The sequence below is a fragment of the Topomyia yanbarensis genome, chromosome 1 (genome assembly GCF_030247195.1).
Source record: "Topomyia yanbarensis strain Yona2022 chromosome 1, ASM3024719v1, whole genome shotgun sequence".
NCBI classification, from domain to species: Eukaryota; Metazoa; Arthropoda; class Insecta; order Diptera; family Culicidae; genus Topomyia; species Topomyia yanbarensis.
Genome location: NC_080670.1, coordinates 176,039,042 through 176,054,407, shown reverse-complemented (window position 1 = coordinate 176,054,407; position 15,366 = coordinate 176,039,042). Strand labels below are relative to the sequence as shown.

The following is a 15,366-nucleotide window of genomic DNA, read 5'->3' as shown; positions in this document are numbered from 1 at the left end:
TGAAGCTTTTCAAGCGGGTTGGGAATTTGCTACCAAAATTGTAATGAAATTAAAGTTTAACAATGACTTTAAATAATCATTTAAATTTATTAAATAGGAATTCTCGTTCATTAAAAACGTGCGAAGACGAATTTTTCAACTTCTTGAGGATACATAATGTGCATATAGCCGTTGTGACCGAAACTTTTTTAAAACCAAATATTAAATTGAAGAGTAGCTCTAATTTTGTTATTCATTGATTTGATCGAATTGTTGGATTCGGCGGAGGAATCGCAATAGCGGTTAATCGCAGGATCAAACATTCCGTTACGCCGTCTCTTGACAGCAAGGTGATTGAGAGTTTGGGTATCGAAGGTGAAACTGATCTTGGTATCATTTTTATTGCTGCAGCCTATTTGCCTTTTCAGTGTACTGGCGAGCAAATTAATTTCTTGAAGGGAGACTTACAAAAACTTACAAGAAATCGGTCGAAATTCTTCATAATCGGTGATTTTAACGCCAAACACCGAGCCTGGAATAATGCTCAAAGCAATTCCAACGGTAAACTACTTTTTAATGATTGCTCTGCTGGTTATTATTCAATTTTGTTCCCGAATGTCCCTACATGCTATTCGTCTGTAAGGAATCCATCAACAATTGATTTGGTTTTGACAGATCAAAGTCACCTTTGTAGCGAATTGATTACACATGCTGACTTTGATTCTGATCATCTTCCAGTAACTTTTTCACTTTCTCAAGATGCTGTTTCCGATCCCATTAGCTCAGTGTTCAATTATCACAAAGCGAATTGGGAAAGGTACAAAACTTATATTGAGAATAATTTTAATCATGACCTTGATTTACAAAATAAAGCTGACATTGATACGGCATTACAAAATTTAAGTATATCAATAGTTAATGCTAGAAATTTATCAGTACCAACAACACAGAAAAAATTTAATACTCCTATTATTGACGACGATCTTCAACTTCTGATTCGCTGGAAGAATGTTCGAAGACGTCAATATCAACGTTCTCGTGATCCTGCTATGAAGAAATGTATCTATCAGGATCTACAAAAAGAAATTAAGCATAGATTCACACTCTTAAGAAATGAAAATTTCGCGAAAGAGGTTGAACAAATCAAGCCAAATTCTAAACCTTTCTGGAAACTTTCTAAGGTTCTTAAGAAACCTCAGAAACCAATTCCAGCTTTGAAGGAAGGTGACCACATACTTCTTACCAACGAAGAAAAAGCTTAAAAACTTGCTCAGCAGTTTGAAAGCGTCCGTAATTTTAATCTCAACGTTGTGAGTCCTATTGAAACCGAAATTTTACAAAAATATGAAAACGTTTCAAATCAATTATTGTCTCTAGACGATATTGTTGAAACAAACTATGATGAGATCAAATTCATCATAAAAAAGTTAAAAAATATGAAAGCTCCAGGTTATGATGGAATTTCCAACATTCTTCTTAAAAACCTTCCCGAAATCACCATGAGATACTTGGTCAAAATTATCAACAAATGTTTTGAATTAGCATACTTCCCTGAAAGATGGAAAAATACCAAGATTATTCCTATTTTGAAGCCAGATAAAAACCCAGCAGAAGCATCTAGCTATCGACCAATTAGCTTACTGTCTTCTATTAGTAAATTATTTGAAAAAATCATCCTAACTAGAATGATGTCACATATCAATGAGAATTCTATTTTTCTTCCTGAGCAGTTTGGATTTCGTATTGGACATTCAACTACTCATCAACTTGTGAGAGTAACTAACACGATAAAGGCAAATATCTCAGAGGGCTATTCCACTGGAGTTGCTCTTCTAGACATCGAAAAAGCTTTCGACAGTGTTTGGCACAAAGGTTTAATTGCCAAAATGTGGGATTTCAATTTTCCAATTTACATAATAAAGATAATTAAAAATTATCTTACTAACCGCACCCTACAGGTTTCTTATCAGAATTGTAAATCTAATAAGCTACCCGTTAAAGCAGGCGTCCCTCAAGGATCAAGCGTCGCACCAATCCTATACAATATTTTTCCGGGAGTGGGTGTAGCGTATTGGTAAATCGATTGCCTTGTACGCAGCGCACCTGGGTTCGAGTCCCGACCCCGCACATAGGGTTAGAAATTTTTCCTAAGAGATTTTTCTAACCCGAAGAGGCGAACGACCTTAAGGTTAAAACCTCTATAATTGAAATAAAAAAAAAAATATTTTTCCCTTTGATCTTACAAATCTACCTACAGACTGCAAAAAATCGCTTTTCTGTGATGATACTAGCATCTCAGCCACTGGTATGAGTCTTCGTATTATCTGCAGTCGACTGCAACGAAGCTTGAATATTTTCAATGATTACCTGAAAAAATGGAAAATTTCCACTAATGCGGCAAAAACACAATTGATTGTGTTTCCGCATAAGCCAAGAGCTTCTTCTCTTAAACCAAATAATAACCATATTATTAAATTTAATGGTTTGAATTTAACGTGGTCAGATCGAGTTAAATACTTGGGTTTGATTTACGATAAAAAAAAACTATCTTTTAAGGATCACTCTGAAGGAATCCAAACAAAATGCAACAAATATATAACATGTTTATACCCTCTTATAAATAGGAATTCTAGGCTCTGCCTAAAGAACAAACTATTAATTTATAAACAAATATTTAGACCGGCAATGCTATATGCAGTTCCAATCTGGGCAAGCTGTTGTGGTACTAGGAAGAAAACGCTTCAAAGAATTCAGAATAAAATACTGAAAATGATTTTGATGCGTCCTCCCTGGTTTAGCACAAATGAGTTGCACAGACTTGCAAACATAGAAACATTAGAAATTATGACGAACAGTATTATAAGCAAACTTCCGACAAAAATCGTTGCAATCTTCAATTGCAGCGATTAGCTCTCTTTATAGTTTATAAGTTTGTTTATAAGATTTGTTAAGCTCCTTATTCAGAAGACAAGTAGGTTTAAAACATCCTACTGGAAAAAATACTTAACTGTGAAAGCGTATTATAACATAATAATAATTAACTGAATCATGTAAACAATAGGGATGAAAAGTCACCACTTGTGGCTGAACACCCAATATACTAAATTGGAAATGTAATGCAAACAAAACAATATAATCAAATAGAAAATAATATATATATATAAAAAAAATAAAATAAAATAGGAACAGTTGGAAACTGGTTCGCCACCCTGGTCTGTCAAGTCTCATGCAAAACTGACTCAAATTAATAATCATTCGAAACAAAACTGATTTGATTGGCAGTATTCGACAAAATTGCAGGCAAATAAATTTGTTTTCCTATTCCCACTATCAGTGATAATCTGATGTGAACAGTGCACTCTAGCGGTGAAAATTTAAGGAACAAGGGGGTTATCGAAATTGTTGGAATATTCCATGCAACCTTCAAGCGCGTGGATCAGTGCCTGATTTGGGTCAAATTTGGATCAAATACTGTAGCTAATACCCTGTAGCACTAAGAATTGAGTCGTGGCTATATTTATCCTTAGTGGAGCAGGTTGTTGGCAAAAACTATGTTTTCCCCATTAAGTAGAAAATTGTTGAAAACCATCTTTGCGCGTGAAGAGCACAAAGCCTATAACTAAATTAGTTAAGAAATTTGCGTTTCGATTACGTCTCATCAGAATCCGACAGTAACTTAGTGACAGGACTAAGCCAAACCAACGTTTCGATTTCATTAATTCTCATCAGCTTTAATTTTATTGTGGGACATCTCGCAGGACTAAAAACACAAATAGTGTTATCGTTTTTTTTGGAGCTAGCGTCAATCCGGCGCTAGCTTAGTCCTGTCACGAACTTAGTTTCGGATTCTGATGAGACGAAGTCGAACCGGAACTTTTATAACTAATTTAATGACTAGACCTTTTTACTAGTCATTCTACTGTAACTATTTTCACTTCAGTTGGTAAGACGCCATCTAAATGAGAAAAAATTTCTCGATTTCCGGAGACTACATCCTTAGACTATTATTAGATTTTCTTTGTAGGTTTCAATACTAAACTTATATAGTGAACTCATCTCTAAAGGTACCGGTCGGGGATGCTATCGCTTTTCACTGATCGTCTTTGTGCGGTTGACACACGTGGATCAGATCTCTACTATTGCACCACGCAGTTAGCATACGGTTAGTAATTGCAATCTAAATACATTGGACCGATAACAGAACTCTGGTCTTTCCTACACATTACCCGCTGAAGTCACGTGAAAAACTGGGGGATGGGACTGTTGTATAAGTATCGGCATAAGGTGATGGGTCTATTTTTGCCCCATGAGAGTCTATTTTTGCACTATTGCGTGAATTACTCGGTCTACCATTGTTGGCATTCGTGTGAATTTCATTCCTTCATCAAACATTACAGTCAATACCACAGAACTTCTGTACTGTCCGGGAAAGTAATTAATATTGACGATGCGTATCCGAAACACCAAAAAAATTGCCTAATTTTAAGTAGGTATGAGCAACTGTAGCATAAATTTTAGGGGTTGGACCAAATTTTGCTCTCTAGCGAGAATCAACAAATACATCAGAACAAACTAAGACTAAAGGGTGCCCACATTAAATTACATGACGTATAAAAACAATGTAGAAAATTACCTAGTGGATCGATCCTTTTCAAACCTTCAGACAATAAAACATAACTCATTAGTAAACTTTTGGCATATTTATTTCCTTCAACTACAATACCATAACCGTACGCTCGTACCTTACGCTTAACTCCACACACCTGCATTTTTCCTAAGGTTTGACCTCTTTGGGATGCTCCCGTAGTGCCTGCTCCATAATTGCCCAATATTTTTCGATGGGCCTTTGTTCCGTTGCGTTAGGGAGGGGAAGGGGGTTTTATGTCTTTGTGTACGAAGATGGCTTCGTACAACTCCACGATAACATTTGAATGGTGGCACGAAAGGGGGATCCGGCCAGAAGATCGTAGTACCCTAGTGCTGCTTCAACAGAGGGTGCAGACGCTTCCGTAGGCACCACTTCAGGTAGGTCTCCCCGTTTACTGTCCCGGTAGTCACGAACGGCACACTCCGTTTGCCACATGAGCAGATCGCTTGCCAAATTATATATTTATTGGCAAACAAACGGTTTTAAACCAATTTTCTCCTTAGGAGGTAGTATAGCATTTTCTAGCATTCGCCTGCTTAGCTGAAAACAAGGTTCGATTTCAGTAGGTCTCATCAGCAAACAGAACCTCTTCACCAACGGGACATCGTAAGTTAGAAGTCGTTTAGTGTGTTCACAAGTAGTGTTTCCAATTTTGGACTTAGCCCGGTGCATTAGTCAAGTGTCGTAGTTCTGAAGGGACGAAATCGAAACGCAAATACCTGGACTAATCAAACATTGAAAGTCTCTCCTTCCGCCGGAACATCAAACTTATGCTGGGCGATGGAGAACGATCCCGGAAGCTGCCGGAAGTCCACCTTGACGTACGGTTCATCATCCATGAGGTTTCGTCAGCATCTGGGTTTACAATTTCCGGGCTCGTGACTTTCCTACCGCATTTTTCCGTTCGTCACAGCCTTGTGCATTTTGTACGCATGGAGTCTCGCCCAGTCCTTGGCTCTCTGAACGAAAGACTTTGGACAGATTCAATGTTTTGGCAGCATCCTTGAACGAAGCATTGAGACTCCGCTTAAACACTTTCACCCTTATTATCCAGAACACTAATAGAACATCCATTCTGACCCCGCATTTCTTTTTCCGTTCGATGCTTTCGAGTTTGATAGTAACGTTTAATATCACCGTTAACTGCACGATTCCGAGTTGTTTTCCATTGTCCCAATGAAGGTTAAGGATCTTCCAGGTTCTTGCGCAAAATCAATTCGCGACGTTGCTTTTCGGGCGACGCCATTTTTTCCAAGTTCTTTAAACAACTTCTACAAAAGAGAAAATACCCAGTAGGTTGGTTCCTACAGCGATTTTTCCGTGATGCAATTTGATATGGTGATACCCTTTACCATCATCGTGGCCGAACAATCGAGCTGCACCAAATCATAACCATGAATGTATTTTAGATTTGCAGGTTACTCGATCTTGGAAATTATTCTCGTGTTTTTGAACGAACGCGGCACCAACAATCTATTCCAGGTTCTATGCTGAGCATAATTACAGTTGGTCTCTCTTCCAGCGTTCGCACATATATGTAGTTAGCCGTGTTTCATCAGCCATTCGATGCCAGCATGTTTGCATTCTTGGTACAGCTCCTGGTTCGTGCGTCTGGGCAATTCTCCATTTTCAGCTGAGCTGTCGAGTATTGAGCGCAGAGTTCTCTCAAGCACATCGATAGTCTACTTCTTTCGATGCCTATACATCGTGGTCGCGCAGAGCAACGGTAGTTTTAGCGATTAGTATAGACCAAGTTTTGTGAGCGTTTGTAGACTGCGGAACATTAGCTGACTAAGCAACCCATAGAAAGTCCACAACAGGCCTTTTTAGTTAACAACTAACATCGTTATCACATGTCACTACTGTTCCAAGATATACGAATTAGTCGACAAGCTCGTACCGTGCTCCGACGATTTCCATTCCAGGACCCAAACACTGCCTCGTCCTCTAGCAGCTACCATGTACATTGTTTTATCAGAACTTGTAGTCAGTCCTATTTTTGCCGCCTCCTGTTTCTTAAAAGGCATAAATGCCTCTTCCACTACTCTGCGACCAACGTCAATAGTATCGGTAGCGTCCGCGAAACAAAGAAACATGTGAGATCTCACGATGATGTTTTTTTTTTCTTTTGCACATGAGATCACCGTAGCGAACCTTAAAGCTTTACGTTGAACAATAGATTAGAGAATGCATCGCTCTGTATCATCTAATCTCACAAACCAGTCGGATGTCTCTCCGACTTTTTTAACGCTTTATGTTAACCTATACAGAATCATACGAATTTTTAACAAGTTTTGTCAGAAAGTCATGGTCAATATCTGCCACAGTACATATAGCTTTACTATAATATAACCCACGGACGAGCGGCTCTCCCCTTTATAGCACTGATGCTGCTAAGAAGACTCACAATTCATTGAAAAACGCTGAAAAATCTTAAGAGCGGTTTTGAGGACCCCTACTGGCTAACAAAGCTGCGAAAAACGTGTTATGAATATCATCGTTTCTGGAATCAGGAAAAATAATCCACCTAACTGGACGCATTTTCTCAACGGACACCATCTGAACTCCTCGAAAGAATTCAACGGCAGCTTAAACAATCCTCTGAGATTGTCAGCGTTATTTTTCGGACGATATTTACTAACAGCATTCATTCGTCCGGGTACTTCTGGATAGCTACAATCAAATGTGAGGTGGCGGGCTCTTCGTAGAAGAAAAGTACAGCTCACACCATCCCAATACTAAAACAATGTCAGAGTCCAGGCTACCGAGAGACTTTCGGTCTTTTACTCTTCCACGGTGCGCTGGGAAACCGATGAAGTGGATGGTAAACAAGGGACTTATAACTATTGGGAAGTTCTCCAAACCGCCTCCCTGTGTCACTGAATCATATACTTGTCGTTGGGCCGCCACTGAATACTCTATCATATTTTTAAATAAACATTCAGTGTTTACCGAAAATTCTCTATTAACATTTGCATTAGCATGTGATATGCAGAACTGCAATTTTAAGGAACTCGTGCCAATTGCCACATTTTCTTCCGAGAATATCACGCCAGAAATGCCTCTTGGGTAATAACGAATCCATACTCACTTGTATCTAAGTCACCTTTAAGTCGACTCATCCTGCCAGCCTGCCACGCTCACACACTTAGCCTGTAGATGATTCCCATAATTCTTAACATCTTCCCAAGTCTGGTTCTTCGCATTTGTCCTATTTTTGTTGTTTTTATTTGACACGGCTGAACACGTTAGCATAACTGAGCCGTGGATCTAATGTTTTTACAAAATGGAAAAAAAAAATGAAGGAAAGGAAATTATATCTCGCTACCGTCGTTGGATCTTATCAACGCAATTTATTGCTGCGTTTTGAGATCTTTTTTCTTGGCGGGGAAGCTACGTTGTTCGCTGCACTGCACTGTGGGATAATACGCCTACCTTCTCTCTCGCCTTATCGTTCACATCTATTTCGTCATTGGTACTGGTTTCTTGATGTTCACAGTAGAGTCTGTCCTCTTGGGCGTTCTTGGTTGGTGGCTTGGAGACATTAACCACAATTGTTGTTGGGTAAATATTTGCTCCTGCCAGACCCGTGGATACTGGTTTTGCAGCTGTTTATGGTATGGCATAAGACGATTGTGTGCTGCTTTTGCTTGTAGTATGCGGCTGCTTCTGCGCAACGCTTTCCACGGTGTAGTGTTTCATTACAGAATTGGCACGCAGGTAGGCCAAGGGTGCGTGACCAGCGGTTTCTAATTAAAAGTTTCATTTCCGGTGGATCTGCGTATAATGATCACATATGAATGAATTGGTTTGGTCTAACGCATTTTCATCGCAGGAACGCGATTTGAAACACCCGGGAACAAGTTCCTCCAAGCACCAGCTGTGACGGAATTCATTTCTAAGAACAAGTATTTTTTTAATCACGATGTCAGCGGTGCGCGGGAATACATCGTGTAAGCGAAATTCTATAGTCATTGTCAATATATACGGCGATGCCGATTTTAACGTTACCGGATTCATATTCGCATTGATAAATTTTTCACTTTATCACGTAATTGATCGCAGGGAAGGTACCATTGGGTTATCTGTCTGAGGCTCACGAAAAAGGGACTCAATTTCGGTAGCTGTTGATAGGAAAAAATGCCAATTTGGCACAAACTTCATGTTCGTTCACAAATTTTACAATCAGTATATGATTTGCATTTGGGCTCAGTTGAGAGATGTTTTCTATGATGTCAATTGCGCGCTTTCGGCGAATAAATTGAAAACATTGGACTCGGCGGAACCAGATGGTATACCAGCTACAGTTTACAGTCGTTGCAATATTGCTTTAGTCGAGCCTTTGTGCAATATCTCCATCAAGTCGTTTGAGCAGGGCAAATTTCCGTTGATTTTTAAAACAATCTTACATGTTTCTGGTATTCAAAAGCGGTATTCTATTTATTTGAAACAATTGTGAGCACTTTCGTACTACCGAATCGCGATCGCACCTATTACTTTGAAGGAAAATGTCACGACTTGGTGCATCACGGAAATTTATGAGCTGGCTAAGTCCTTACTTGTACGACAGAGTCCTAAGTGTGCAGCTAGGTTCTTGCGTTTCCTCTCAGTTTACGAACAAATCTGGGGTCTCACAAGGTAGCAACGTGGGAGCACTGCTGTTTGTGCTGTTCTTCAATGATGCTGCTTAGTATTGGATGCAAACTGGTTGGCGCAGATGATTTTAGGCTGTACCGGGTAATCCGCTCTATCGATGACTGCGTCCGTCTTTAAGGGCTTTTGGATATATTCGCTGGCTCATAGTCAGCATTTGGAAATGTCAATTTATCACCTTCCACTACATATCTAATCCGATATTTTACGACTACAATGAGCAAATACTCAATATAGTTTATAACGTTAGCGACACATGCGTCTTATTAGATGCTAATTTAACGTTCAATCCGCATCACTCAGTTATAATCTCAAAAGCAAACCAGACAGCTCGGCTTTATTTGCAAAATCGGTTGGGACTTTAAAGATCCTTACTGTTTGAATGCGTTATATTCCTCGTTGGTACGCCCATTACTCGAAAATGCATGCCTGATTTGGACTCCTCATCAGTGTGGAACCTCAGAATTGAACGCGTGCAGAATAGATTTGTTCGACTCGCACCGAGGCCTTCTCTGGCTGAATCCTCTGGAATTACCACCTGTTCGTTGTCGTTGACCCACTGGAGGGGGAAACTCAAGGTACTTTAGGTTATCAACATGTCGAATCGGTAACTTGTAATCTGAATCAATCAAACAACAAGCCTAGAAAACGATTTTCCAATTGGATGCCATCCTGTTCAAATAATTTTCGGGTTATTTTTTTTTAATTTCATTTTACGTACTAAAAGCAAACATACTTAAAATGATCAACTCACCTGAAAATGTTCGGGTTACCTCATGTTTCTGTAACTTTGGGCATATCCACCGAAAAGAGAGACATTGGCATATTCTTCAGCACTCTGTTCGCTTAATTGATCAGTTCCTTTCCGGTTTTCTGTCACGAATTTGGTCAAATAGATCCTCCGCCCCAGGTTCGCCTAGAAATTTTTAATTGGGCGTCCTTGGGGGCGATCTTCGTCATGTGCTCAGGCCATAACACAATATCGTACTTTGGGTGTTGTTTCTTGATGAAGTTCGCTACTTCCACTTCATGCTGAACACCTCCCCGCTGACCGTTAGTTGTGAATGAAAGAAGACCGATTTTGACGTCCCCTGTTTACTGATCGTCAGCCACAAAAGAACCATTTTTTGGAAACTTCTTGTGGAACATGTACTTTGCGTCGCTTTTCAACTCCTTCCTGAGGGACTTGAAATAGCCAGTCCGCTACCAGTCATTGCCCTCGAGCGTCAGATACGTCTCGTCTTCCATGATCACTACCATATTGCGCTTCACAGGAAAGACATCCTTAACAATCACTTTCAGTCGCTGCTTTTAGGTGGCCGCTTGCACTTCCGACACGGGCTGCCTCGGCTTCCGTTTCCTCATAACGACATACCGACCTCCAGGCCCAAGGTGCGGAAGGGTTTTGCCATCTTGCCTTCCGTCTTCCGATTCGGGGCTTGCTGCACTTCGTCGGCGGTGCGACCACCGATCAGTATGTCAGCTCTGAGGGGAGACCGCGTTAGCCCGAAACGGGGTGAATACCCCTTTTGTGCAGCTGGTGTTGTAGACCTTAGCGAAATCTAGAATAGCGATGTCCACATGCAAGTGGTTGCCTATGGCGTCGCTCACTTCTTCGTTGCAGCAACCTAAGTGAATGTCTGTGGCGAGTCCCTTCCGGAATGCGAACTGACAACAGTCAAGAAGATCTTGTTGCTCTACGTGTTTCTTAAACATTCTTTCAATCGTCTTCCCAGTGCAGGGGAGGAAATTTTTGGGCCAAAAACCATTCGGGTTTCTAGTTCTTTTGAACATGAGTTGTCTTGGAAAGGCCCATCTCTCAATATCCTGTTTAATCGGTCTACTAGCACTCACTTGCCCCCTACTGTGCTCAGTACAGTGACTAGTTCCTTGCTAGAAAAAGGCTTGCTGTAATACTGGTTCGCACCTCGCTGAAATGTAACAAAGGGTGGCTTCGATTCCTCCTTGTTTTGAGGAAGACAGGTGAGTGGGAGGAGTCCTCAGAGAGAAGAGCGATGTATTTCGTTTTCATGTACAATTTCGGAAGGCTTAACATTTGCGGTATCGTTGACCAATAATGCAAAGCCGTTTTGTCGTCTTTAATCAGTTGGGGCCTTGCAATTCTGCTCCACGGTTCCTCGATCGACGAGTCTTTGCTGATTTCAGTACGGAATGAAACGCAGATTGCCTTTTTGGCTTTCTCGGTGACCTTCCTGGTCTGGTTTTGAGGTGTTTTTAAGTACTCGAGCAGCTTTTAGTCGATCTTTAGTAGCCTTCACTACTTCTGGATTACAGCACTGAATCGCTGTTATGGTAACATTCCACTGGTTTAAGGGATGCACGATTTTGCGGCCTGTATTATGCTCTCCATAAGCTTCTCCGGCGAGTAATCACGGTCTCGATCGAGAGCATCAAAAACTTTGTTTTTGTAGCAGTGTAAATGCACCCGCTTCTAGACCCAACGCTGCGATGTCGAAGGGCGTGTACCTTATCATTTAGCGTCACTACGTTGTTGTCTTCATTTGACTCAATGATGGTATGTCTGGTTCTTGCTCGCATCTTCCGCTCTAAGCCTCCATGTAACAGTATGCGCCCTTGGAACAAAACTAATGTCCATCAAAATCGCTTCAAACTTCAGTCTGTTTCCAATAATTGAAGACAATAATAGTGATACTCAGTCTACTTTGTGCTTCTGCTCAAGCCAGCGCGAAGCGAACAACAACTGCCAATTTTGGAAAAAAATTTGATCAAGTTGTAACAATGAGAAATTCTCTTTGGTTACTTGCTCTTCTGTTCAGTATTCGTTCGTTTAAACATTTACTACTAAACGCTTTTTATAATATTCTAGCAAAAACGGTCAGCTTTCGATATGGACTGAAAAATTAGTGAAAAGTGTTATTGGCGTCGTAATAATTGAAGGGTAAATCTTGAGCGTTTTTTCAAAACGTCATATCTGCAATGAGTTACTCTCTTTGTTTACTTTCTCTTTCGATTTTTACGGCGTCACTATAACACTTTTCACTTATTTTACAGTACAGATCGAAAGACGGTGGTTTTAACTAGCATATTATGCAAAGAGTTGAGGGATAAATGTTAAAGTGACCGAATTATTAACAGAAGAGAAAGTAAACAAAGAGAGTAACTCATTGCAGATATGACGTTTTGAAAAAACGCTCTAGAAATGTTTATTTACATTGTAAGCATAGTCTGATAAACGAAGAAAACCGGTACTTCTATTTTTGTAACAGTTATTGAATGCGAACATAGAGCTATGACTTAGGGAAGGCGCCTTTATCCAGTTCCATCATGTCAGGCATACTGTTCTGATAACTTTAAAGAAATTGACACAGACCTATAGATTCGTTTTGCATAACTTAGAACACATGGTTGCGTGTGATAGCATTCGGTGCCCGTGTATAGAAACGAAGGAAACTACAATGGGGTACAGCTACGGATCTGGCGCCGCTATCTTCCAATATTGCAATTAAAACCTTCATATCGCAATTCAAAGCGTAATCTGTCCTGCAGAATGCGCGGAGAGTCGATTTCTCAGGTACTTCCAATGGAAACGCCTAGAACCACATACGGGAACCAAAATTATGACTGTTGTGTGTACCTCAAAATCGACAGCCAGCACCAGTGATGACGAAACTCGCACCAACGACTGAGGGTTTACACTCGTGACCCATCATAGGCGCAAGAAGCAAGGAAGAGCACCTGATCGTGATCATCAAAACAGCATAAACGATGACGACATGGATGTGCTCATCCTACAAGAGAAAAATGAATGATCCCCAGAATGCAGTTGGCGAGAAAAATCAAAATATTTCCTCGCTGCGAAAAAAGTCTCTACCCGCAAGATATCTGATGGCCAATCACTGATATTCATTTATTTTATTTTTTAAAGACTTCTAAAACCGCAATAATTTTTTTTTTCAAATATGCAAAAATTGTTTCCCAGCTTAAGGTTATTTGTTTTGCTTATAATCTGATTAGAAAATTATTTGTAGCCTAATTTTTGAAAGTAGCCTATACCTATAAATAAGAGCCTTTCTACATGGTCGCTTTTACATCATTCTATTCTTGAACTCTTTACATTACATTACTCTTTCGACATAAACTAAAAAAAAATGCAGTTACATTGTTTTCAACAATTATATTACTAGATTTATGTTTGCCACTAAGATGGCCACGACATTTCTTGAGAAAAGTGGACATACTGAACTATTCTAAATTGCATTAAATAAAATACGAAAAGTCCAATAAGAATTTGAGAAACTCTTTTGCGACTTACTTGAAAATACCCGTTAGATCTATCATTGCTGAACGCTCATGCCACTAGTTTAGAATCTTATATTACAAAACGATGGACTTTTCACGACCTGTCTCTTCAGAGGTGGGGGATGGACACACAACCGTCGTCCATCGGTGACGACAACGCATTTCAAAACCGGTGGTAGATTCATTTAAAAATACTTCTACCAAGTACACTCAGTTGCTGTGAGGCATCATAGAATTTAACTCAATTGAATTAATATGAATGAATGGATGGATGAAGAGCGCCAGGAAGGGCAAATCGCAACGAGGCGAAGAATACAGTCGCGTGCTAGCGGTCGAAATTCGCATTGTTGACGTTGCGAGGCCAAAGGTTCCTCTGTGTTGCGTCATATATGTAGGAGTACTTTTTGCTAGTTTAATAAATTATGGCTATTAATCAGAAATATGCGAATCAAGTGTGCTCACGAGTGTGTAGCCAACCATGAAGTGATACTTTTGAGTCTAGTGTTGTTTAGTTTAGTTTCAAAGTGGTTAGTAATGAAGTGATATTTTAGGAAGACACTAGTTCAAACTGGTTATAAACCATTTGAACATTTTCCTGTCTTACGAACATGAACGCAAAATTAATGTTTGAAAACAAACCATTCGCTCGAATTTGTTAATAACTTTCGCAGCCTTCTTCTGCGGACCAAATCGAACGATATAGCTGCTGACGACTCGATGTGGTGGAACAAACATCAGAAACCATCAGGAATCTTGGGCGTTTACAGCCAGAAACCGGGCCCCTGTGTGCGTGTTTATTCTGCTTCACACCACTACTAAAACGGTGACCAACAGACCATCAGGAATCCAGTCAGCGTTCCGTGAAAAGTAAAGGTAAACCAATTTCCAACATTCCTAATTGGTTCCTGTTACGCTATAGTTAAAAAAAACCCATTAACAGGCTACATACCGTTTCTTCCAATTGGATTCTAATCCGAAACGCAACCAACGACGCAAGGAAATGTCAATGTTTTATGTTGTAAACAAACGTCCACCCTTTGCTTTGATCTATACGCTCACAGGTTCATTCCTTCAGATTTTTTTTCCTGCCTCTCGTTGGATAATTTGATTGGGATGGTGTGCGCAACGATGGACGGAAAAAGAACATGGAAGCCAGCTATCCCGAATAAAGGCTCGGGTGTTATTTTGCTTACTTGTCACAAACAGGATCCTGTTCAGCTATTATTCAAACGGGACATATTACTTGTACGATGATGGTTCTTTCCACCTACACACAGCACACTTTAATTTATGTCACAGAAGTTACTCCGGTAGAAACTATAAATTTTAATCAATCGAAGTAGTCTTCCTGGTAACTTGCCTTGAATAATGATTTTTCACTCTAAACTAGCTCGGATTATGGCTGAAAAAATCTCACTTTAGATGAAAAAACCCCTCAAGTTCACTAATCACAAAACACTAAAAAAAATTTATGACAGACCTTTTCTCAAAATCAACAACTGCAGACACTTTCCACGAGTCGAATAACCGCGAAGAACAGTCACGCACGCTACCAAACCGTTCGAGTTCTCTCCGTAGACTAGCAGCCACTCACTAATCGACCGAGTTGGAGTTCTGTAGAAAATTTTTATGATCGGAAAATTGGCTCTCTCGATTCTTGCCGATCGTGATGCTCTGCTCTCTCTCTCTCTCTCTCTCTCTCTCTCTCTTGAGTGAGATACGGCGAGAGTTCGGCAGGATTACCAGAAGAGTTGCCAATTGTCATTTTGCATGCTTCATCTCACACGGCCAATAATAATAATTAT

General features: G+C 40.1%; 1 protein-coding gene across 6 annotated transcripts in view; it reads right to left on the bottom strand.

Annotated features, from left to right (window-relative positions):
* LOC131682103 (Ca(2+)/calmodulin-responsive adenylate cyclase) overlaps positions 1–15,138 on the bottom strand; it is a 162,729-nt gene extending 147,591 nt beyond the window's left edge. For 2 of the 6 annotated variants that reach the window (XM_058963358.1, XM_058963366.1), the window contains exon 1: positions 14,755–15,128. The gene's annotated coding sequence lies outside the window, so the exon portion shown is untranslated. Of the gene's footprint in view, positions 1–14,510 lie in introns of all 6 variants that reach the window. The other 4 variants (XM_058963341.1, XM_058963324.1, XM_058963332.1 and 1 more) reach the window with 4 other exon arrangements.
* Positions 15,139–15,366: the final 228 nt, after the last annotated feature.